Below are 27,524 nucleotides of genomic sequence, written 5' to 3'. Positions count from 1 at the left end.
TGGGGCAGCTGGGTGGCTCAGTCGGTTAAGCATCTGCCTTCAACTCAGGTCATGATCTCAGGGTCCTGGGATCAAGTCCCACATCGGGCTCCTTGATCAGCGGGGAGTCTGCTTCTCCTCTCCCCCTCCCCCATGCTCATGATCTCTCTCTCTCTCTCTCTCTCTCTCTCTCTCTCTCATGCTCTCTCTCAAATAAGTAAAATCTTTTTTAAAAAAGGGAATTCAACATACGAATTTTGAGGGGACACAATTCAACCTGTAACAATGTTCATTGTCTAAAGAAGATTATACTGAAAGTCTCTGGCCTGGGGGCATCCTAGGTACAGTTGTGACTGGGATTTTCATTCTGACATTTTGGAATAAAGTAAGTGCTATATTATATGTCTGTGACCCCTTACATATTCATCTCCACCAGACTCCAGGAATTTTGTGGTTACAGATAGAATTAGGCCTTTTTATCATGAATTTAGAAGTGCTTTCTCTAGAAAATGAGACAAGCTCAAGTGAAAATACACTAACATCAGGGGCTCTCTCAAGGAAATGGCCAAGATTCACTCTACTCTGAAGCCACCCACAGTTCACTGACAGCACACAGTATCACATAGACAGAGCTTCTAGTCAGCATTCGGTTCTCCAACTCTTAAATGTGAACAGATAGCCAAATGTGATCACACTTTGTAAAATCCTTTAATATCAAAGACAGAAACTAAAACAAACAAAAAGAAACACCAAACAAAAAATAAAACCTTGGAAGAAAATACATATAGGGGAAATAAAACTTCAAAAAGTTATTAGTGGTAGGAGGTGAGGGGACCTATAAAAGGACAATAGAGGGCAAATTGGCCATTGATGGAACTGTTCAGTATATCGACTATGGTGATGGATACATGACTTAGGCATTTGTCAAAACCCGCACAACTGTACATCACAAAGAATAAGAATAAGAATTGTACATAAACTTAAAAAAAATCACCAGAATGTAAGTGGACTCCAAAAGATGCGGTCTTTACAGATGCTGTCTTTACAGAGATAATCAGATTAAAATGAGGTCATTAGGATGGGGCCTAATCCAATAATTGTGTTCTCATTAAAGGGGGGAATTTGGACACACAGACACACAGAAGACAATTTGAAGATACACTGTGAGATGGCCATAAAACCAGATTAATGTATCTACCAGCCAAGGAACACTGAGGATTGCTGGCAAACAACATAAGCTAGATGGAGCAGAGAATTTCCCCCTAGAGCCACCACAGAGAGCATGGCACCTCAGCCACCTTGATTTCAGACTTCTAACCTCCAAAACTGTGGGAAAATAAATTTCTGTTGTTTTAAGCCATTCAGTTTTTGGTACTTTGTTATGGCAGCCCTAGGAAGCTAATATAGTACATTACTTTAGAAAATAGCATTTTGCTTGATTCTATAAGACTAATAACAAAAAAAAAAGTAGTGCACAAATGCTGCACTCTAGTTAACCAGCTTGATTATCACAGGACTGACTACAGGTTAGAATTTTGGAATTATTTTACATGCACAGTAGGGCTGAATAAATAAATGAATATATTGTAAATAATGTACAGTGAGAGAGATTTGTCTGTTTTGGACAAAGATGTTATAGATACAGAAAGAGGAAAGGCTAGATGAACTCTGCGGTGTTAGATTAGAACTGAAGCTATCAATATAAATTAATGCATATATATACACACATATGCATATGTATACACATGCACTTAAAAAGACATGAGAATATAGATGTATGTTTGTCTATGCATGTATGTGCATGCTTTATTGTTTATACATGTATTTTCAAGGTCTATCCACTGAGAGGTTCTAGACGCAATGGTAGACTTGGGGCCAAGATTTAGTTTCTAAATGGCATTATTTAATAAATAGAACCAGGGCTCCTCAGAGAAGTGGTAGATTCCAGGGTTGAGAGAGGGTAAGCACAAGATGAGACAAGAGCAACTTGTTGTATTTTTTGTGTACTTTGTGCATTTCTGAAGTAAGGAAGTTCTCAAAAATAGACAGATGTGCACTGAAAGGTCACCAGAGCCAATCTGAAATGACTGCCAAGGACCAAATCTAGAACTATTAGAGCAAGAAGATAAATAATGATAGTACTGGACTAAACTGAAAGAATAAAATAAACATCCTTGAGTGTATACTTACATAAATAAATAATTAAACAAATAAGTAGAAAAGAAGACACAACTCTTCCTTACAAAATAACTTCAATTAATAGATGCAGAAGGCATGCAAAAATAGAAATCAGATTTAGACACAACAACAATAATTATTATAAGCAATATCCACCAATGGTGATGGACACTAAGATGAAGGTACAAATGACATTTCAGGATATTACAGTCTTAGGAACCTCCCCTAAAATAATTATTAACTGCAAAGGTTAAAAAAAGGAAAATTACTTTTATATTGGATAAAACACAGACATTACACTATTTAAGTTATCAAGGTAAACATCATCAGTAATAAGACATACCAACATCACATATCTCTGATATGATAAACAGAGAGGGGCACATTACCTTGACAGGTTTATCCAAAATCCACAACCTCAATCTAATCATGGAAGAACACCACATAAGCCCATATTGAAGGATATGTTACAAAACAATTGATCAATACTCTTTATAAGTAAGGTCAGGAAAGACAAGGAAAGACTGAGTAGCTGTCACAGAATGAAAGAAACTAAGCAGACATGATGATTAAGTTCAGTGGAGAATCCTGGGGGAGACAAGGGCATTAGAGGACAAAAATGGTAAAATGTGGATGAAGTCTTATAGTTTAGTTTATAGTATTTTATCAAGGTTTTTTTTTCTCTTTTTTTTTTAGTTTTGGTCATTGTGCAATGGTTATACAAGATGTTAGCATTAGAGGGGAGTAAGTGTGGGTATATGACAACACTACTAATTTTGAAACTTTATTTTAAGTTTACAGAATAAAAACTTAGAAAAGAAATGCTAATGACACAGATAAGAAAATATACTGATTCATGAAACAAGGGCCTAACATTATAAAAATAGCATTTATGGAACAAAAAATGCCTGTTGCAAATTAAAATGATGCAAATAGAAAGACTCCGTAAAAGCATTTACAGATTAAGTTGAAGAAATCTCCTAGATGGTAGAAAGTTAATCAAAGAGAAAACAGTAGAGAGAGTATAAGAAAATTGAAAGTGGACCTCAAAAGATCAGGCATCCAAGAGGGAAGACAGAGAAAGAATATTATCAATTTATTAACAAAATAATTTGAGAAAATTTCCTAATTAAAAGACCCACAGATACTTTTACTTGTTCATGCCATTATGGTTTCATAGATATTTATTTTATTCATTGAATTATAATCCAATGCTACCACATCGGATGGAAATAGAGTCAAAAAGACGCATTTGTGTAAGATTTCAGAACAAAGACAAGAAAAGGTTTTTAGAGAGAAAGAGAAAAAAAGATCTTACTCTAAAGGTCAAAAATATAGGGACTTTTTGGGGCACCTGGGTGGCTCAGTCATTAGGCATCTGCCTTCGGCGCAGGTCCTGATCCCAGGGTCCTGGGATCAAGCCCCACATGAGCCCGCACTGGGCTCCCTGCTAGGTGGGGAGCCTGCTTCTCCCTCTGCCTACTGCCCCCCCATTTGTACTCTCTCTCTGTCAAATAAATAAATAAAATTTTAACAAAATAGGGACTTTTTGTTCTTACTGAGCTTTTTTTGGTAACAGCATTGAAAGCTAAAAACAATATATTTTTAGCATAAAGTATGTTTCAAATTGGAATCTAAACAAGCTAAACTATCATTCAAATTTGAAAGAAAAATATAGACATTTTTATACAAGCAATGTCTCAAATATGTGCTCCAATGCACTTGTTTTAGGAAGCCATGAGAGAATGCATGTCTTCAAGGGAGTAAACCTGGAAGTGGAGCTCATAAGTTTAAGCACAAAGCAGCGGTAAAGGAAACCTTAGGACGCAAAGTGTATTCCTTTCTTACTGTCCAAAAAGGAGGCTCTGGAAGAGAGTCTCAAGAATATGAAAATTCATAGAATACCAAATACATTTAGTATATTAACAAGAGAATTGTATAAATGGAAAAGAATAGGAGGATAAATTAGTAATAAGTATACTGAAAACAAAGCAAAAAAAATTAGAGGTAATCATTAACTCCAAGGAAAATAAAAGTTCTGCAGTAAAGGAAGAGTTATTCGTAGGTTATTATGAATAGCACTGGGTCACATAAAGTTGAATACAAAATAGACCAAAAATTGCTCTGTATATATTGGGATAACAGGGAAATTAGAAGCATGAATATATGATGTAGAGGTAACTGTATGACAGAGAGTTAAATCCTAATCTGCTATTATGACAGTCCAATGACAATTCTTACAATGTTAAAATACAGAAATAAAAATAAATTGCAAGGTATTTAAAAATATAGAAGACGCCAAAAGAATAAATTCTAAAAGTCAAAGTGAGCAGTCTTAAGATTTAATAAGAAAACACAATTGTAGAGTTTCATGAACCTTTAGACGTTTATGAATAATCATAAATATTAAAAAGTCAATATAAAAAAAAAGAAGAAATAACTAATTGATTCCCCTGCACTCCCAAAAGTCCAAAGCCACTAAAATTGTTCTGGATAATAGTAAGACAGCATTTACTATGGGCTAGGTACTGCTGTAAGTATTTCACATTTATTAACTAAATCCTTTTAAAGGTTATTCCCATTTAATGAATATGACACTATGTTCAAAGAAATTAAGCTATGTTCCCAAAGCTACACACAATGAAATGGCAGTGACAGAATCTGAACCCAGTCAGTCTCTGGAGCACGCATGCTTAATAGCAATGCCCTGAGATTTTTCACATGATAAAATCTATGAGGGGGAATATACAATCTTGAGGACAGATCCCAGGAGATGATGCAAGAACATCTGGGTCTATATTTTGACTCTACCACTTACCAACTATGAAGCTTTTGACAAGTCAATTAATTTCTATGGATTTTAGCTTTCTCATCTGTACTGAGAATAACTTCTGAGTGTTGATATTAGAATGAAATAAGGTGATGTAGGGCCAAGCATAGGAAACAGCTGATATAAAGCCTACAAAGGGAATTGCACACAGTAGGCACTCAATAAATATTAACTGATTTGAATTAAACAGATTACTGAAGTGGTAGTGCACCTGTAATTCTTAATTCTACCTATAGCTTCTTCAGGATGTCTAAGGAAAAGCCATGGATACTCTAAGGATAGCTAAACCATACAGATCTTTTGATGATTTTGAGTAGAACATCTAAATTTCCTTATATATATGTTATTTTTTCCAGAATCAAAGTAGGATAATTATTAAACCACCATGATATCCTTGACATTTTTTTCAAAATGCTCCTTTTCCAAAAATAGTTTGTTATTTGAAATTAATTCATGTGTCTGACTTAATTGCACTTGTTAAAATTATTCTCTTGGGTTGTTCCGCATGAATAGTAAGTTCAGTCAATACTTTTACACTCCAGGGATGAAATTTTGACAACTTTAAAATGAATTTGCTTCTAAATAATCAGAATCTATGAAACTTTCTTGTAAAAGAGCAGGTCTTAAGCATCTAGGCTAAGACATTTTCATTGTTTCTGAACATTTCCCAAGCTCCCAGAGAAACATTTGGCCTCAGGATATTAATAGCTGTTATGAGAAAAAGGTGGGTTCTGTGATGATAAAATATTGGAAAATGATGAGTTAAAGTAAGATAGCTTTTTTTTCTGAGAAACTTTTCAGAGTCTCTAATGTGGTAGCTTATGCTTGAATCTCTAATGAGGAATAAAATGTGCACTGTTTTTCAAAATTAATTCAACCACAGTATTTAAAAAAATGTTTTCTTTTGGTCTTTCTTTGTTGTTTTTTTCTGAAGCTTCCTTGAGAAACAATTTGTCTCAGAAAAAACTTCAGAAAATGAAGGTCTAACTAATAGAAGCAGGAGGGTTGATGCCTGGGGGCTTATTTTTCAATGTTATGTTTTATTTTCAGTCCTTTCTTACCTACTTCTTATTCCATAAAGTTGACATTTCTCTCTACAAGTCAAATGAGTAGGTTTTTTCCCCCTAATTACTCTTTATAACTTATTTTTGGTATTTTATACCAAGAGAAAGAAAAAAAATAAATTCAGAAACCTAATGTGTAAATGACCTGACATGTAGTTATATCTAAAACTCAATTAATATGAAACAGCAACTTTTACCAAGAAAATTATTCCTACTCTTGAAATTACAAATATAAGCCAAGTTAGTATTGAATAATGGTTTAAACTGTAGGTACTTAAGTTTAGGTTAGAATCAGATCTGGACACACAGCTCTCCAAGGTTTAGTTTTGCAAGTGTCATAAAATGGAGATGTAAGTCTGGCATATTTTCTGATTTGGGTGGAGAAAGTTTTGGGGATTTCTCCTAAGAATATTTTATTCTTAGAGAATAAAGTAGATAGTAGCCATATAATTAGTTTCTAGAAAAGCCAATTTGTACAAAACTATTTTATTTCATATATTAATTTAAAAAGTTCAATATGAGAAACCAGATTAAAGAATTTAGTGGCGAATTCTTAACTTTGCACAATTGAACACTCACTTTCTGTCTTCTGAAGTATGGAGAGCAAGAAAAAATAATCAAGTGTGTTTTCCATATCAACTGTGATAACAAATTATTATATTTAGAAATATATTTGATTCTAAACATATATAAGAGGATAATCTGGGTCATTTATGGTAAGAAAAATATTTTAAAGGGACTATCCAGGTAAGTAAATTAATAGATTTCATATTATGTATACAATGCACATTAACCCTGATCAAAATATATAGCAGCTTCTGAGACATCCTGAAGACAATTGCTAAAGAGCACCCCACATTTCTAGCTTAGTCTCTGTTCCTTCTTAAATCCCTTTTTATAGCACCAAAGGTCAATATGGGGGTGGAATTGGAGGGGGAGATTAACCATGAGAGACAATGAACTCTGAGAAACAAGCTGAGGGCGCTGAGGGGAGGGGGTGGGGGGATGGGTTAGCCTGGTGATGGGTATTAAAGAGGGCACGTACTGCATGGAGCACTGGGTGTTATACGCAAACAATGAATCATGGAACACTACATCAAAAACTAAAAAATATATATATATATATCAGTTATTGAGAGCAATGTTTTCCTTTGTCTTAGTGACACCATAACCTACACAACAGACTCTCCACCTTTTTTCTCTATGGGTGAGGTTGAAATAAGCTTTACCACTAAAGTCTGCAGAGAAGCCCATCTCTCTCATGCCAGGAGTAGCCACAGATGTATCTTCTCTTATGGTGAAGCTAGAACGGAAACCCCTAGGGAAGGTGCTAGGTTTCAAGAACCTGGAAGACATATTGGTTGTTGGGCCTCTCTTATGTATGTGACAACAATATTTATACTTCATGTTTTCTTCATTTTCTTTATAGCAAAAAACAGAACATTTTATGATTCTGATTTAATTCTTTCTAATGTATAATATTCATGGAAATAAACGTTTCAGTGGTTCTCTGATTTTATTTAACCTCATGCATATAAACATCTCGACAATTTTTCCTCTATGAAGAAAATATATCCTTCAACAAGTGCCATACATGCATCTCATTTCTTCACAATTGAAGTTTAACTAAAAGCAAAAAGCTACTAATGCATGGTTAATTTTACAATGCAAGCAGATGTTGTTAGAAGAACATCTTCCATTGTTAGCCTCTGGCTCCAGTGACTGCCATCCAAAGAATGAGTAGGAAGAAACAATTAGGAGAGCAAGAGCTGCTGTTTGCTAGGGGCACAGAACATGATAGTCAGTTAGAAGTCATTAAATTATAAGTGCCTATAAGAGTGACTCATAATCTATCTTTTCAGTGTATTTCAATTACAGATTACCTTTTATAAACATCATTTCTCATCATGACATTACTTCAAATATTTAAGAAATTTTTAAAAAATACGATAATCTTAACTGATAGAATTTAGTCTGCATTTGTAGTTTTATTTAAAGTCTTTAGTTGGGATTCTTTCCATTTAACTGGAAAGCAGAAAGACTAGTATACTGGGGTCATTAATATAAAATAATGAACAACAGTCTTGGGATTTGTTTTAATTTGTATATGTGAGAACAGAAAAGACTTAAATATATGTCCCCCCAAATATACAAAAGACCAAAAAAATCAGTCCTATGACTGGGTATTATTCAGGATTCATACCTTATTGAATATAAACTTCTATTTAATTATCCATATAATAAGGATAATATCTGATTTATACATATCTGTTGTCTGTTGCAAAAGATGGCCATAGATAATTCCTGTATCTGTACATGTTTCCTTGAAATGTGACCACATTTTTCCATCAAGTGGTAGAGTCTTTTATCACCTCTCTTGAATCTGAGCTGGCCCTGAGATATTCTTTGACCAATAGAATGTGGTAGTATGGTACTATGCAACTTCTGGATCCAGGCCTTGAGATTACTTGAGGCTGCTCTACCCCTTTTAGAACAACCTGTAACCCTGTAAAGAAGCTTGAAATAGGCTCCTTGAGGACAACAGACCACTGGAAAGAGAAACCCAACCAACAATGTACCAGATTCCCAGTGTGGGTGTAGGGCTTTGGACTGTGTGGCCTCCCTGGAGGCACCAGATAACTGCAGCTAAATATATGACTCAGGTGAGACTAGCAGAAGAACCACTCATTTAACCCAACCCAACTGCCAGCTCACAGAATCATGAATGAATAAGGAGTTGTCACTTTAAGCCACTACAGTTCTGGGATGGTTTGTTTTGTAACAATAGATTACTGGGACAACAACTATTTTTTTTTTTTTTTTTACCAAGGATTAATATATAGAATCTTTTACAATCACTTGAAGATACTATCTTTACTACTCTTTACATAATTTATAAACTGTATATTTATGAAACTCTAATTTAAAATCCATTAAAGATATTGCATCAGCTAATATCATGTATTGGATATCATTCTAAAATCATTTCCTGAATGGTTCTCATTACTAACTCTTTTTCTGGTTTCCTTTTCCACAACAAAGTTTCCTTCATATTGAATTTATGCAGTTTGATTTTCTTCTGGCTAAGTATATTGTTCTGAGCTCTACTTAATGAACTTCATGATATTTTTGTGAAATATGTTTTAGGGTCTTTTAGACACTCTTGTCTTCTTTGGATGCGCTGCTCACACTTTAATATCATCGACATTCTGTCATCAACTTCATTGTTTAAAATGTGAAATCTCTTTGAGTACAGGATCAATCACAGAAGAACACTTCTTGGTCCTCCCCCTTCATCAGACACAGCTACATTTCTGACAAGAGTTCTTGCCCACCCCTGCCCTGTATCCATGAAGAATAATTTGTTCCTGTGGGGCACACTGCCCAGATATGAAACAAAGGTATTGTTCTATACCCATTGTGCCAGTGGGTAAACAGAGCTTCACATCAATATGGATATTTAGTATACCTTACCTAATCCCTTTTAGTGCTCTTCAAATTATCTTGGATGGACCTTTTGATCTACAACATGGATATCTTTTACTCTAATAAAAGTTCTGTCTCCTAGAAAATGCACAACTGAGCCAAGTCTAAGACTCCATGAATAACACCTCTTGGCTATGGATGCTGACTACAATCAGATTCAAGTATGTACGACTCTGGCATTGGTGATTAATATTGCTAGATCCTTCCCAGAATTCTTTTGCACTGTCCAGAATTTCTATTTGTTCTCTCTTTGCAGCATGACTATACCAGCTAAAACAAATAACCACACCCTGGGAAGAAGCTCCCTGATTTACTCTCAAGGGTTATATGTTATATGTTATATGTTAATTAGGATCCCAGAAGAGAAGAGTTTACACTTCAATTATCCCCCAGAGGGATAATTGAGAAGAATTTAATAAAGGATGCTTTTCAGAGCTGGGGAGAAGATAAAGCCATTATTGTTCCTAGGTCTGAAGTGACAAGTGGAGGGTGTGGCTGTACACAACTGGGCGAGGGCTGCAGTCATAGAAAGTGAGGCACTGCCAAAACAGTAGTCTTTCATGAAGAAGGGATGGTTTTGAATAAATATCCCAGATACTCTTTCCTCCAGAGTTCTCATCTCTAGCTGATTCCCCCCATTTGCCAAACCCAACTAGAAGCCAGAGGGAAAGGCAACCCTGGACTCTTGGAACATAGAGCAGGGCAGATAAGGATGGAATGGATATGGGGGAACAGGGAGGAGGGGCACTCAAGTGCTTCTGGAGAACAAAATGTCCTTTCTGTATACCAAATATGGGGTGTTAGCAGGGAATTTAACTTTATTGTATACACACATTAAATACATCAAAATAAAACCCTTGCTAGGCTTGCTTTTCTTTAACCAGAGAAAAGTGCGGGGATGAAGCACAGGCTCTGAATGTCAGACCAATTTGCTTTAAATCCTGGATTCACCACTTCCTAGCTGTATAACCTTGAGAAAAAATTTACTTTTTTGTTGCTTTGTTTCTCTACCTATAAAATGGAGCTATCTATATTCTATAGAATTATTGTAAAGATTGCACAAAAGGATGGTTGTAAACAATTTAGAACATGCTCAGAATTTAGTAAACTCTAAATAAACGAGCTATTTTTTTCACTGAAAATTATTAGAGTTGGTAATCTTAATTATTGATACTTTTTTTCTTATATAATGACCAGGATTGTTCCTGAATGTGTGGGTCTCTGGATTCCTGCATCTATTGATAATGTTCTTTCAAAAACTGACTTCATTTTTAAAAACTAAAAAAAATAACTGATAATAGAGTTAATAGCAATTAAAAAAACAAAATTAGTTTTAAGCTATTATTAATTTCTTAATACTAAGATCTGGATTATAATTATCTATTAATAATAAGATGGAATTTCAGGAACATTGATTGCCAGCTTATAGAAAAGCTTATAACTTGGGTCCTAGGTCAATATAGATTAGATTCTTAACTCATGAGAATTACTCTGTGTGTTTTAATTAAAATTCTTATTGCCGAGTCCATAAAGCTGAGGTGACTGGAACAATCCACATATTAGTGAGAAGATATATATGGCAACTGGAGATGTAGTAGAGACACTACCAAGAAGTCGATATAAAGCATTTATTGCACTGAAAGTTTTTACATTTGAAATTTTAGTAAAATGAATTCACATTAGTATGGACAGCATTTCTACAATCACTACTTCAATCAGATATTCCTTTTTTTTCTCTTTTGAAGATTTTGGGATGAGATACAGTTTTGAAAATCTTCCCTATCACATTCACATGCTCCATTTTATGATAAGCTCTCACAGGTGTTATTTAATAAAGAATAAATGACATATAAGATACAAACTGTTAGATGAGTTTGGGATTAGAACAAAAGAAGTGATGGTCCAAAATGTTAACTTCAAAAAGTCACTAGAGTGTTAAATGATGATTTATAAATATAGCCAAACTTCCAACCTCTAAGAAAACCTGGGAAACATTTATCAGAACCAATAAATAGTAATTTCTTCAGGGTACTTTTCAAATGGCATTTCATCACTAGTTTTATTTTGATCTATTTTTTAAAACTCCAATTCCTCATGAAAACAAGTTTTATAGCTTATGGTATTACTCTAGCAAAATGATTTCCATAAATAAAGCAAGATGCAATGAAAAAGAACATATATAATGATTAATGCATCCGACTTTTAGGCTTATGGTGACTAACTCTAATTCCTAAGCCTGAAGTTATTGGAAAGAAAACCTCTCTTATGGAAACAGGCAACAAATCCCAAACTACCTGGGCAGCACAAGCAATTTACTTCCCCTTGACTTAAAGAATTGTTGTTTTATGGCCATTTTCCTAGAGTTTATTGATTTCATATGCAGTTTTGTACAATGACATAATGCATGTGGGCTTCATACACAGAGACAGAAAGGATAACTAACATTTGTGTCATTTGTCAACCCAGAGTAATCAATGGGACCTGATCTCTACTTAGAAGTGTAAAGCAACAAGGGACAAAGTCTCTTCAAAGTGCCTCAGGGACAAGAAAGGTAAGGATATTGCAGAAGAGAAGAAAAAAATTAAGAAAAAAATCCTAATGTTAAATGTTTGTTAGAAAATAAAATCATGTGTAAGTTTGTTGGCATCTTTCATCAAATGTCACTTTAGTGACATTGTAAGTGCTTAGTCATTTATGTGTGAATGTTTGCTCTATCCATTAAGAAAGAGTGTGGGTTCCTTAATCATTTTCAAAGGTTAGTAACTGTGCATAGTCAAAGAATGTGGATGCACTTTAACAGAACATAATTAGGAAAGAAAATCTGCTGTCACACCAAAGTCCTATAATACTTTATAAATTAAAATACAAAAACTTGAATAGTATTTTATGTTTAATTTACCTACATACATGTGCCCTTTCATTACTGTCAGCAAAAAAAAAAAAAATATTCAGTAGAAAAGATAATATTCAGAGGCAGACCTGAGCAAAATTCTAAAGTTGGTGAAACCATTCTTTCTTCCTTCTAATCTTTCTCTGCTTGTATTTTCTTCCACAACCCCAACAATTATGCCCAGTAACCAGTGGTCTCATGTCATTCTATTGTTGCCCTCTTATCATGGACTGAAAGTCTGTGTCATCCCAAAATTCACTTGTTGAAATCCTCACCCCCAATGTGACAGTATTAGGAGTTGGGGCCTTTGGAGGTGATCAGGTCCTGAGGGTGGAGCCCTCATGAGTGGGATTAGTGCCCTTATAAAAGAGACCCCAGACAGCCATCTATGAACCAGGAAGCTGGTCTTCATCAGACTCCGAATCTGCCCGCAACTTAATCTTAGACTTCTCCGTCTCTAGAGCTATGAGAAATAAATACTTACTGTTTAAGCCACCTCATCTATGGTACTTTTGTTATAGCAGCCCAGAAAGACTAAGACACCCCTCACAAATTGACCTAGCAAAGGATTTTCTCTGCATTGCAAACTGCTTGCTCTACCCTAACCTGTTCTCAAAGAATTTGCTTCTCTTTATAGCTGCCATGAGGAGGCAGGGAACACCCTGACCATGTTGCTCCAGCCGTAGATAATGGGAACACTGAGGAACTCTAATTTAATCAGACCTAATGGGCAGAGTGACTGATAACTCCTGATTTATGTGACCTTCTTCATCATGAAGAGCAGGTTCAGTCAGATCCCTATCTCAGAAATTTGAAGCAATAGGTAGAGAAAAGAGAGTTACAGTGAAAGGTGTACGCTTGAGTTAAAAAAAAAAAAGAAGGAAAATAAGGTAGAGTTAGAACTGCAATGGCAAATATGCGTCATTGTGCGTGAGAGGTTATAAGGGAGAAAAACCTCAGAGGAAAAGAGTTAAGAAAGAGCTGAATGGGATAGACTCACTGAAAGCAGAGCACTAAGAGAAATCCTATGACCCCAGACAAGTGAGAGAAGAGCTTTAATCCTTCACGTTTCCATTTCTAGTTCCTATTCACATGTGGCCTGGCTCTGATTATTGCCTGGCCTTTGAGATCCATGGACTTGCTGTATTCAGAAAATGTCATTCCATTTTTCTGAAGCTAGTTTGATTGAATCTTTGTTCCTTGTTACCAAACTACTCAATACATTATTCACCAAATTAATTTGGAAAGCAGTAATTCTTGCAATTGTAAAGCACTTTCTAATTCATCAAGATTTTCACAAGCATTATCCTGTTTTATCCTCATAACAAGAATGTGAGGTAAGCAGGACAGGTATTGATATCTTCAATTAAAGTGAGAAAATGGAATTCCCGAAAGCTGCAGTAATTATACAGTCTCCCAAGACTTATAGGAGTAAAAATAGGACTGGCACCTTGAATTTGCTGTTGGTTTTGTCAGTGAATTATACCTGAACACACACACACACACACACACACACACACACACACACACACACACAGGCACGCCAGGATTTCTAGATTTCATCCTTCACTTTTAAAATAAAAAATTTGATCACAATTATAAGCATAAAACATAAAACCACTTTCTCGCTCTTTTGTCACCTTCTCTGAAAAAAACCCTCAGATTCCTCTTTGAAACCTCTGACCCTCTTCACATCCCATCCCTCTAGTCTTCCACATAATGTTCCAGTGTCCTCTCTTCCTCTCTGACTTGCCTTGCAGGCACGTTTTGTGGCAACCTCTAATGAGAGCAGCACCTATACTGGCAATGGTCACTGAGGGTGCTGCTGTGATGTGGAAAGCAGCATTTACAGCTGTCCCCACACCATGGATGCCCTGTAGAAATGCTGACGTCCACATTCTGGAGACAATGTCACGGCAGCTGCATGTGCCAGAGTTTCAAGGAGCAAACATCTGCCGAAGTCAAAGAGCTCTGAAGGGACCACTGCCGGTGGCCAAACACTGCTGTCAGGGCCAGTTTCTGTTTCTGTTGGAGACTCTTTCACGGCAAGGCTGCTGGCTCTTCTTTAGCGTCTTAAAGAAAATTTTAGTGAAATGACACATGAAGAGCACATCCCAGGCTCAAGCAAAGAACACTGTGACACAAGTGAACACCTTCACCTCTGTAGCAAGTCTGATACCATTCAGGTGCAGTTTGAGCAAATCATAAATTATTGTCGTTCATCCACACCTTCATTCAACAAATATTGATCAAGTACTTATTATATGTTGCCCTTGAGGTGGTGAAGCAACAAACCAGACAGACCCATTCCTTGAATCTGTTGCATTTAAATTCTAGAACAAATTCTGATAGCTCACTATTCCTTTTGTCAGAACATAATTGCTTGTATCAGACATATAAACTTATAACCTGTGGAAGCCAGAAATCTATAGAAACATGTATGCAGATCTGGATGATCCTGGGAGCAGAAGCGCTTTTTCCTTTCCTTTTCAGACTCTGAAAGCAAAATATGGCACAGAAACTTCTCACACAAATCATATAAGCAGTAAATTCAGTGGTACACCTTATTGGGCAGAGGCTTCCGTCTACTCTTTGGAGTAGACACAGCTCAGAAGATGCCTCATAGTGTATTAAGGGTGTTAGTGAATAGAGTTCTTGACTGGAGGTCAAGAGTCAAGACTGGAGGTCTTAAGAGTCTGCCACAGAAGAGGTGATGTGAACTGATGCCATGGGCTACACAGCAGACAGCCTTAGTCAGACACACATGGAGATCAAAGATTGATCGCAGGTGGTCCACAGCTCAGAGGGATCACAGCCCAGGATCTGCTCTACTGACAGAGATACACATCCTGGAGATTATACCAGCAAACCCTTACAGAATGCCAAAGGGCAGAGCAGCACCCTTCGTTTGTCACTAGTCTGGTTTTCAGCATAGACCAGTGACACTTAACTGGACACCAGTCAGGAACCTGAGAACCTGCCTAGATCGACGGACTTCCAGAGACCTACCCATCTCTTTCCTATCATATACGGTGCTACTAGTCCTTCACATCCAGACACCGTCCTAGAAAAAAACAATAAGAACTTGGAGGTGAGGGGAGAGTGGAAAATTTTAAAGCTTTGCAGTTCATCTAAATGAGAATGAGTCAACTAAAGATACTATTTAAGTTATAAGGTAAGCAACATATACTAAGCTTAGTTTGGTTTTGCTCATGTAGGGGATGGGGAGAGGAGATTGTGAGGAAGATCAGATAATTTAATAGAAAAATTAAGAAGCCATGTATTTGTACATAACCTAGTGTAGTGGAAACAAATTTGCAAACCTGCATATTATCTTCAACTCATGAGAAAAGAAATATATTTGTGAAATATGGATCACCAATTTTTATCAAAGCTATGTGTGACTTTTATTTCAGGTACACTTTTAAAGTACACTTTAAAAATCATTATTGGTTCATTAAAATAAAATTTAGGTCTAAATCATATTATTAGCTAAACCACATAGTAAATAAAACTTCCAACCAAAACCATTTTGATGTATGCCTGTTTATGCACTGTGTGATCCTTATTACATAGTATCTATAATGTATATAGAGATTGCTTATGATTCCAGGTTATAGGTGGTTTTCATGGGAGGATAAAACTCTGAAATATTATTTGAAATTTTCCTTATTGGTGTCCAGTGGGCCCACCTGCCACTCAGCTAGCTGGGCCACTCCAATGGCCTGTCTCAGGTAATGGATGCTACAGCAGAATCTGAGACCAAGGAGAAAAATTCTTGGTATTTTTATTTTCCAAATGTTGGCATTGGAGTTAAGATCTTGGATTTGCAAGAGTTGTTCTGGGTGAGGCCCAAAGGTCTGAGCCCTAAAATCTCTAGGGATGAGTTTAAACCACAAGATAAGAGTGAAAAAGATAAGCAGATGAGCTAGACTTACTCCTCCCTCATGCCCACAAGAAATAAAAATTCCAAAACTAAGGGAAGAATATTAAGGGATAAAGCTATGTGGGCTTCTGCAGGAGAGAGAAGAAGAATGGCCATGTGGACATGGTTGAAGTCTGCAGTGAGGGGCTGTCCATTCTTCATCCAGGTCATAACTGCCCATTTTCTGGCTTCCAGGGAGCCATATGGGAGACAAGCTGGTGTCCCAGACCATCACAGGAGTATCTAAACCACATCACTATGCTAAGGAAGTCCATCAGCAGTTATTTTAAGTATTATTAAAAAAAAAAGTCTTCCCTTTCACAGCAGTCAGAATATCTCTCATTTTTTACACAGTAGCCCTGACATCTGCCTGAGCCCTGAAACTTGGCTCAACCCTATCTGCCCTGACCTTCCAGAGCAAACAGCCTACCTAGTCAATAGCCCAAGGATCCCCTTCAACTCCAAAGGTAGGGGATAGAAGCCCTGGACACCTGCACTCATGTATGCTGGTGTAAATCACTTCAAACCTCCCCTGAGCCTGAAGTCATATATCTTTACAAAATGAACTGCCTTTGAAAATAGAGTTTGACAGCTTGACAATGGTATTTAGTGAACAACCAACATCATGCCTCTAAATATATGTAGTAAAGAGGAAAGTGTTAAAGAGGGTTTTCTCTTGAGGGAGGAGTTCTTGCCCATCAAAACGGTAAATAGATACAGATAATGACATTGGGGGAAATGAGAGTTTGTAACCCTCTTTTATCGCTACTGCTGAGTGCTCTCTCAATTTTTAAAAATATCATCTATCTAGATAGTGGTCTCCTTTGTACTGCTCTCCCTTACATTAGGGTTTTCCATATGCGTTATAGCTGATCCTGTGGAAACTCCTCTTATATTCCCCAGCTCACCTCTGAAGTCAGGTTCTATTCCGGAAGACAGATTTTATTCATACCTATAGCTTTCTGCTCCCCTTTTCCTGGGACCAATCTTTGCCTCTGGACTGTGCTTGGCAAGGAGTTAATGCCACCAGGAGTGCCACTCAACAAATAAATAGCAGTGGGTACACAGCTCTGGTCTTTTCTTCCCCTGGTGAAATAATTCTACAAAGTCTCTTAGAGGGTCCAGGGCAGGATTGAGCTTCAGTTTCCCACAGCAGTAATCCACTCACTAATAAAACTTTATTGGCTTCCCTCCCTTTTATTTCTCACCTGTTCACTCCTTCACTGTGTTCCCTAAGTTCATCTTCCAGATACTCTACTTGTGTTCGAATATTTGCCTTAGCACCTACTTTTGAAGGACCCGAATTAAGAAATGCACATTGTGGAGTTGATATATCCATGTACTGCAGTCCCAAATAACTTTAGTTGTAAGAAATATGATGTGTTGATATAAATTATCCCTAAAACAAAACACTGTTTTTATATCTTCATCTTTATAGATTTGATTATGAGATTTTTTTTTTTTTACTTAGTAAGGAAATCGCAATAAACGGCAAGTATAGGAACTGTGGAAAGCATGAAACCTCAAAAACTAAGATTAAGTGCAAACCATTTACCTCAGTATACTATTCTTTTGTGCTTATACTGTCCATACCATTTCCTCTAAACATATTTGTTTTAGGTTCAGGTTTATCTCGAAGCTAGATGCCTATCATTTTATAAATAGCTATCATACTTGTCCTCTAAATCCCTTTCCAGCATTCCAAAGTTATGAAGTTCTCATCAAGGTAAAGCACAAGGGAATGTGTTTGATTTTGTTGAGTTAGAGAGATCTGTCCTTGGGAAATGTTTGTTATGTTTAATTATGTACCAGTGTGTCTTCATGAAGCATTTTCTCTGTTAAAGCAATATTGATCTACTTCCCTTTCTATCTAGGCATTTATTTCACAGATCACTGTAGACACGTCAGGCAGTCCAAGAAATGTAAGTTTACAGGAAAATATATAGGGCCAAAAGAAAAAAAAAGAACACGTTTCTGTTCTTCTATTGTTGTATTAGCCCGTTGAAAAAATATGAAGGAACAAGGGTGAGTTCTTACACTGCACACTATAAAGCTCTGAGAGGCTGTGAGGTGGAAATGAAAAAAAAAAATCAAATGAGAGCAGAGAGTGAAATTTGAGATCAATTTACATAGCTCTACTCCTGGGGCTAGCTTGCCCTGGTTATGATGGACAGGTGTCTGTTGGCTCCTTCTTGAATTCACCTTCGCTTGTGGAGCTGAAAAGGCACTTGTCATTCCAACCACATCTAATGTCATTTAGAGACTATAACAGAGAATAAAAGAAGAACAAATACTGAAATAGGACGGAGGCTGGCATAATTCAAGGTGAATCTCACACTTGGGGATAGTCTGTCTTTATAAGAAGGTAGTGTAAACAATAGCTATAATTTGTGTCAGGATACTTTCTTGAGATCTTTCAAATTGATGACAAAAATGGGAATGCTGCTAATAAAAATGATTAAGGGGAAAAAAACTGAGGGTACTGACTAGCGAAGACATTTAGTAATGGAATATGACACTCTTTGCTTCTAGGTCACTGGTTCCAATTCAGCCTAAATCAAAAGCAGCTGAAAGGCTGTGATCATGTAATGTGTGCTTAGTGGGCTATTTGAAAGAGTGTGATGGTCTTAGTTCAGAGAAGACATGTCCATTGCAGCAATAAATATATCACAGTATCACTCATAGCCTTTCAACATTTTTAATTGTTTTGCAATTATTATAAAACTAGATATCTCTTATTACTAGATTCTGTTCTGCTATTTCTTACTAAGATTTCAACATTGTCAAAAGGGGCCCCTCAAAAACTGAGTAACAATCTTTTCCCCCTGAGATTTTGGGGATTGATGGGTGGGTGACTTTAATGTTATTCTCTATGGCAACTACTAGCTTCATAAAGTTTTTACAGAGAGCATGAGAGTGTGTGAGAGAGAGAGAGAGAGAGAGAGAGAGCGCACAAGCAGGGGGGAGGGGCAGAGGGAGAAGCAGACTCCCTACGGAGCAGGGAGCCCGATGCGGGACTCAATCCCAGGACCCTGGGATCATGACCTGAGCAGAAGGCAAATGCTCAACCGACTGATCCACCCAGGCGTCCCAAGGCTTTACTTTAAAGTAAAAAAAAAAAAAAAAAAAAATGGCACTCTGTCATTTTGAAGTTGATATTTGAAACGAACCTGAATTAAAGGAGGGGCCTTTTTTTTTCTTTTCCTTACTCCCCTCCCCAATTGCTTAAAAAGCATGGCTTGGGTTTCTTGATAATTTTAGAAATGTGGCTAAAAATATTTTTCTAAAAAGCCATCTAGATTCCCTCTATGCCTAGCTCAAAGATGAATTGCTCCAGAGAGGTATCAGACTTGAAATGTACTGACTGGTAGCTACATGAATGGGCAGTAATACTCCAGGAAGTCAGGTACCTTCTATATAATACATGCACACAATAACAATGTAGTGTTTACTTTATCAAACCCTGGGGCAACAGCACTTTTTAAAAGTAAATATTTATTCCAGACCAACAGGAGGAAGTTAAACTTAAAAGGCAGTAAACAACTCTAAAGACAATTATTTTTCAGCTATGAATGAAAGTCTTACAGATAGTTATACACCCTAAATATACTCAACATATGATGTTCCAGACGAGTTTTGCATTTTGAAGGTTTTGGCAGTTAATGTCACTGTAAAGTATTGAAAAGGAATGGTAGATAAAATGAACCCCAGATCACTGAGGTAATGTTGCATAGTCTTTGGTGTCCACAAAGCTTGGAATATTGGCTCCATCATTTACTATTGTATGTTCTAGCAAAAGAGTAATCTCTCTAGCCTCAATTTTTTAATACTTAATTTCTAATGTATAATCTACAGAACTGGCCATAACAGTATCAAATTTATTTGGCTCTTGTGGTTATATAGAGAATATGGACATGATATGGACATGATTAATATTAGCTTGTTTCCATTTGAGGTCTGAATTTAAATATATATGCATTTTATATATAATATATTTTGGTGAGGATGTGGAGAAAGGGGAACCCTCTTACACTGGGTGGGAATGCAAGCTAGTGCAGCTTCTGTGGAAAAGAGTACGGAGGTTCCTGAAAAAGTTAAAAAATGGAACTACCCTATGACCCAGCAATTGCACTACTAGGTATTTACCCAAAGGATACAAATGTAGTGATCCAAAGGGGCACCTGCACCCCAATGTTTATAGCAGCAATATACACAATAGCTAAACTATGGAAAGAGCCCAGATGTCCATCCACAGATGAATGGATAAAGAAGATGTGGGGATGTGGTGCACACACGCACACACACGCACGCACGCGCACACACACATGCACACGCGCGCACACACACACGCGCGCGCGCACACACACACACACACAGTGGAATATCACTCAGCCATCAAAAAACAATGAAATCTTACTATTCGCAACATGTATGGAACTACAGGGTATTACGCTAAGTGAAATAAGTCAATCAGAGAAAGACAATTATCATATGATTTCACTCATATGTGGAATTTAAGAAATAAAATAGAGAGGGGCGCCTGGGTGGTTCAGTCAGTTAAGCGTCTGCCTTCGGCTCAGTCATGATCCCAGGGTCCTGGGGTCGAGCTCCCCATCAGGCTCCCTGCTCGGCAGGGAGCTTGTTTCTCCCTCTCCCACTCCCCCTGCTTGTGCTCTCTCTCTCTTTGTCAAATAAGATATCTTTTTTTAAAAAAAAGAAGAAACAAAATAGAGGATCATAGGGGGTAGGAGGGAAAAATAAGATAAGACCAAACGAGAGCAGGGGAGAAACCATAAGAGACTCTTAACTCTCGGGAACAAACTGAGGGTGGCTGGAGGGGAGCGGGGGAGACTGGGTTAACTGGGTGATGGGCATTAAGGAGGGCACGTGGTGTGATGAGCAACAAGAGTTATATGCAACTGAGGAATAACTGAACTCTACATCTGAAACTAATGATACATTATATGTTAATTAAGTGAATTTAAATAAAACTTAAAAGAAATGTTAGATTTTACACAAACTGCAAATTCTCTTTAGTGTGCAAAACCTAAACTCAAGATACTAATCTCCCCTGATCATTCTGGATAGTATATAGAAATTTATAGTATATCATGAATTAAATAAACACTGTTTAGTTAAACAAAAACCCAATAAACCAACAAAGAAAGATAAGACCTAGAGAGAATGGGACTCTACCTACTACAATGAAATTAATAGTCATTTTATATTCAATGCACAAATGTACATGATTTGTAATTTTCCCTGCATGTTATGGTGTGTATGTGTATCTATGTATATGTGTGTGTTTAAGATAAGTCTAAATAAACTGTTTCTACCCCATTAGGTTCAGACTTCTCATCTAATTTGTTGGTAACTAGAGGGCCCTCTCAAACACCCCTCCTCTAGGATCTTTCAAACAAAGGGAGAGATACAAGGTGCCAAATGAGGATTTCAATACTGGTTTTATTCTTGGTGTGGTGGTAACTCCCAGCAATGCTACATTGTAAAAGGTGGCTGCAACCAAAGGCAAAATAGAGACATTTCCTTCCTCCTTAAATCTCCTCCTGGTACAGCTAGGGCTACAAAGTAGTTTACGAGTACATCTATCAGCAAGCTTTCAGGCACTTCACAAAACAAGTCACTTGACAAGTGGAGAAAGATGGAGTCCCTGACCCAGATGTAGTTAAAGGCATTGCCTCCTTACCTGCATGTGAGAACTGTGCGGATGGAACATGTGCCTCTGCTTTAGGCCTCAGACACTAGTAGAGTGCTTGCACCAACACAGATTAGTAACTTGGGCTACAATGCTAAAGATTAAGTAAACTGTGGGGAGAGAAGCTACAAGTGTTCACTCCCAGTTTTCCTGGAGTAAAGCAGAACCCCTGCCCTCTTTGAAAGAGGAGGAATGAGAGACATTGCTGTCCTCCAACCTCAAATAATCATTTCATTAGCTTTCTGAAGCTCCACAGTAGAAGCATCTCTTCAGTGTTGTGAAATATAGCATCCTGAAATGTGCATTTGTCTCACTGCTCTTTCTCTGTCCTGGAAAGCGCAGGTCAGTATGGACTTCACAGAAAGCAGATCAGAGTCTAAAAAGGAACTGCTCCTGTCCTATTTCACGCTTTGCTAAAACAAACAAACAACAACAAAAACACCTCCGTATGAGCTCCTACATTGAGAATTTCACTTCCCAGAATTATGATGTAAAAAGTTTTTTTAAAAATATTAAAATCCATGAACTCAGTGAGGGACCCTGATGAAATGCTACATAGCTACATGTTATTTTAAAATGTATGCTTTTAAAATTCACAAGATTAAATGGTTTGAATTAACAAGTATTTGAATCATTTCCTCTAGGACTTATGGGGAAAAATTAAATTCAAACAGGTTTACTATAGGCAAAGGCAAAATTCTTCTTTTGGTAGTGAAAGTTAACAGCAGTGACTGAGTTCAATTTTTTTTTTTTTTTTTTTTTTTTGCATGCATTTTCTTACTTGATCATTCCAACAGCTTTAAGCGCTAGGACACTTTTAGTGTTTTTTGTTGTTGTTGTTGTGTGCATGAGAAATTTTAGCCTCAGAGAGTTTGTTGTGGTCGCTCTGATCACACAGCTAGAAAGTGAAAGAGGCTGGAATCAAGCCCTAGGGCTCCACATCTCTTTCTGTCTCACCATGCTGCCACTAAGCAGTTACGATTTCATTGTTCTTTTTATTGGGCATTGGGTTAGATGTTTTATTCTGTAAATCTCTCTCAGAAATTATAGTGGGAATGAATAGAGGGTCATTCTACTCAACACATATTTATGGTGTACCTATTATGCTATTTGGCAATACACTCTCTTTTTATAGCTCTCAGGTACACAAAATGAGATAAGCCTACACTACATACCAGCCTCTGTAAAGAACTGTTTGCTTAGCATTTCTCCTGCTGCTGCTCTTATAGCAGGGATCTGAGTCTAAATGTCTTCTAAACAGAAAACTGAACACATAAGGTTGTATACTAAAACATTAGCGAGCCAAGTAACAGATCTTCTTAACATAGCTGCAGGTTATTCCAACAATATCTCAGCCCCTTCGAGTTTAGAAAGATAGGTCACCATTTCAAAGGTATTTCTATTTTGTCACAGATTTGAGAGATTGAATAGTAGATTCAAACCTTGGGGCGCTTAGCACAGATCTTTTACTGACTGGCATGCTGTTGCAGGATGCCCTCATGGAAATCTGGCTTATTGCATCCCTCTACATTCCCCACAGTTACAAAACTGAAAGAGCCTATCTTCTTGAGAAATATTGGTGACTCTGTGTTTAACATTCACTGGTAAAGTAGAAAAATCTGTACAAATATTTTAATTTTAAAAATTGGTCAGATAATAAATGAGTCAGATAACTAATTACAAGAATGTTTATAATGAAAATACAGGTGTTATAGAAGTAGGTATATTCTTATGTCTTCCATTCTATTTGTTGCTCATTAATCCTTCATCATCATCTCTTACACACACTATTACAGTGGCCCTCTAACAAATCCACTTTTTTCCACTTTTGTTCCTCTCCAGTCTGTTCTCATGGCTATCTACTGTCATGTTTTAAAAATATATGTCAACTCTTTTCTTTTTTTTTTTTAAGATTTTATTTGTTCATTGAGAGAGAGAGAGAGAGCAAGAGTGAGCAAGCATGAGTGTGGGGAGGGGCAGAGGGAGAGGGAGAAGCAGGCTTCCCGTGGAGCAGGGAGCCCGATGTGGGGATCGATCCCAAGACCCTGAGATCATGACCTGAGCCGAAGGCAGATGCTTAACCGACTGAGCCACCCAGGTGTCCCTCTTTTCTTTTTTATTGTATAAATACTTCAGTGATTGCCTATCATGAGCATAAAACTCAAACTCCTTATCATGGCTACAAGGCTTTCCATGATCTGGTTCTAGCCTGGCATGCCAGCCTCACTGTGTATCACTCTACTTTTTTCACACATTATGCCAGAAATAGTTTTTTGTTTGACAAATCTGCCAAGGCTTCTTCTACCTCAGGGTCTTTTGTACAGGCTGATCCTTCAGCCACTTCATGAGGCTGATTCATTAATACCCTTTAGGTTTCATGTCCGTTGGGTAGCCTTTCCTGAGCTAAAGTGGACTGACATCCCCCTAACCTCCACTCCCAATTACAACAAGAACAAGAGAACTTTTTATTTCAACTTTGCTTTGTGGATCTAGCTGCTACAAAATTTGTCCTGGCCATACTCCCCACATGTTACTTAAAGGTTTTTTTAAACACATATTAATGAAACTATTTGAACTCACTTAATAGAGCAAATACATAAAAAAAATCGTATTCAAAGATCTGGAAAAATTTTAGGCTTTTTAATAAAGTATAAATTACATATAAACACAAATCAAGAGTATACAAATTGACCAACTTTTACAAATTGAACATACCCTTATAATCAGTACTCAGAGCAAGAAACAGAACATTGCAACTGGAAGCTCTACCACCACAAGTCCTAGTAAGTCCCTCCCCAATCATTCACTCCCAAGTTAACAACAGCCTCATGTAACACTGTACCTTAATTCTGCCTGATTTTGTAATTTTTATAAATAAAAATATATATTCTTTGTCTATCTTCTTCAAAATTACATTTGTGAGATTAATCCCTATCTTTGCCTATGGTTATAGTTTGTTTTCATTCTCTACAGACAGTATTCCATTGTGTGAATGTTATAATTTATGTATTCATTTTACCATTTATAGTGTGGTTTTCAGCTTTTGTCTATTACAAATAGTGTTGCTATAAATATATATACCTATAACTAAGAGTGGAATGTTGGGTTATAGGGCATTCATTTGCTAAGTTTTACTGATACTGACAAACATCTTTCCAAAGTGATTGCATCAATTTATACTTCCATTGCAATGTGTACAATTTCCCATTGGTATACATCCTTGCCTAAAATTGATTTTTTTTCTTCTTCATTATAGCCTTTCTGGTGGCTATGTAGCGGTATTATACTACTATTTTAGTTTGTATTTTCTTAGTCACTAATAAAATGAACAATCTTTTCATAAATTTATCAGTCACTTAGATAATGTTTCTCTGTGAAGTGCCTATTCAAGTTCCTTACCTATTATTCTTTCATATTGCTTTCCTGTCTTTCCCTAATTTTTTTGTAGTTCTTTATATACGCTGATTAAAAGCTACTTGTAAAATATTGTATCTTCTTCCTTCCTATGACTTCCATTTTTCAGAACCTTAATGATATCTCCTCGTGACAGTGGCTCTAGTCCTAGCATTGTCCTGTTTGCCATTTTTATTTCTTTTTTTCATTTTTCTTTATTTCTAGTGCTATTTTATGAGAATTTAATAAGTGATTTTTTTCTTTTTTAAGTTTCTATTTTAATTCCAGTTAGTTAACATACAGTGTAATATTAGTTTCAGGTGTACAATATAGTGATTCAGTACTTCCATACAGTACCCTGTACTCATCACAATTCACTCCTTAATCTCCAACACCTATTTAACCCATCCTTGCACCACCCTTCCCTCTGGTAACCATCAATTTGTTCTCTATAATTAAGAGAATTAAGAGTCTGTTTCTTGCTTTGTTGATCTTATTTTTTTCCCTTTGCCCATTTGTTTCTTCGGTTCCACATATGAATGAAATCATATGGTATATGTCTTTCTCTGACTTATTTTGCTTAGCATTATACTCTCTAGCTCCATCCATGTTGTTGCAAATGGTAAGATTATGTTCTTTTTTGTGGTTTAATAGAGAGCAAGAGAGAGAGAGGAAAAAGAAGACAAGTGGGGTGGGGGGCAGAGGGAGAGGGAGAAACAGGCTCCCCGCTGAGCAGGGAGCTGGACTGATGTGGGGCTCCATCTCCAGACTCCAAGATCATGACCTGAGCTGAAGGCAGACACTTAACCAACTGAACCACCCAGGTGTCCCTGTGGTGAAAGTTTTTTTAAATGTATTGTTGAATTCAGTTTGCTCGTATTTTACTGAGTATTTTATCTCATTTTTAGTGGTGTCTAAATGTTTTAGTTTGTCAATTTCCAAAAAAAAGGTACCAGGATTTTAATGGATCATACTAAATAAATTAGATCATTTTGATGATACTTACATCTTTATAATATCGAGTCTTATAACCCACAGACATTTGTACTCACAGTGTGATTTTTGTAAGAAGAAACTTTTGTTTATAAAATCTCCATCAACACATAGATAAGTTATCAAACTCAAATTTATTATCCCTAAATGATCTTCATGCATTTTTAATCAGCCTAAATTTCCCCCTAACTTCTCTACTAGAATATAAAAATTTGATCACATTACTGTTAGTGTCCAAATCGAATTCCCTCATTACCCACTCTGATGAGGAGGACCTCAATCCTCTCTTTGGCTCTGTGACACATGCCTTCTGGCTAGATGAAATCCAGCTTGGGCCTACCTCTGTTCTTTGCTTCTCCCACCTCAGCTCATGTTTATCTACTCCACTCAACTGTTCACCAGACCTTATTTAAAACATGCCACTCATGGGGTGCCTGGGTGGCTCAGTCGTTAAGTGTCGGCCTTCAGCTCAGGTCATGATCCCAGGGTCCTGGGATGGAGCCCTGCAACGGGCTCCCTGCTCCGCGGGAAGCCTGCTTCTCCCTCTCCCACTCCCCCTGCTTGTGTTCCCTCTCTCGCTGTGTCTCTCTCTGTCAAATAAATAAATAAAATCTTAAAAAAAAAATTAAAAAAACATGCCACTCAGGCCACTATTTCACACTGTTTCACTGTTTCCAGGAGATGTTTTCCACTGCTGATACGACCATCGTGCAGCTCTGAACCAGCAAAACCACCTTGTGGTTTTGTTACTCTATGACACCATGCAAGACTTCAAATATGATGCCCCATGAATAGATGTTCTCAAACACCCTGGAATAAGGACTGCTCAGCTATTTGATAGAGAACAAGACAAAGAAAGGCTCCATTCCCTCTCTGTTATGCTATTTTAATTTATAGTCTGGTGGTGTGTAGGATTTTTGTCTACTGTGAATTTAAGCTAATATGAACATTGGCATATAAGTCTGCGTGGAACTATGCTTTTATTTCTCTTGGGTAAATTCCTAGGAGTGCAATAGCTGTGGTATATTGAAGATGTATGAGAAACTGCCAAAAAGTTTTACAAAGTGGTATTA

General features: G+C 36.9%; 1 long non-coding RNA gene across 1 annotated transcript in view; it reads left to right on the top strand.

Annotated features, from left to right (window-relative positions):
- Window positions 1-27,278, top strand: part of LOC141372482 (uncharacterized) — a 29,948-nt gene extending 2,670 nt beyond the window's left edge. The window contains exons 2-5 of the long non-coding RNA XR_012377748.1: window positions 9,308-9,452; window positions 9,620-9,698; window positions 12,004-12,088; window positions 27,130-27,278. This is a non-coding gene — a long non-coding RNA (uncharacterized lncRNA). The remainder of the gene's footprint in view (window positions 1-9,307; window positions 9,453-9,619; window positions 9,699-12,003; window positions 12,089-27,129) is intronic.
- The last annotated feature ends 246 nt before the right edge of the window (window positions 27,279-27,524 follow it).

This window comes from Callorhinus ursinus, unplaced genomic scaffold (genome assembly GCF_003265705.2).
Source record: "Callorhinus ursinus isolate GAN/ISIS: 27379988/994484 unplaced genomic scaffold, GSC_fseal_2.0 scaffold4, whole genome shotgun sequence".
Lineage (NCBI taxonomy): Eukaryota > Metazoa > Chordata > Mammalia > Carnivora > Otariidae > Callorhinus > Callorhinus ursinus.
The sequence above is the reverse complement of the archived record's forward strand: the minus strand, read 5'-3'. Positions and strand labels throughout refer to the sequence as shown.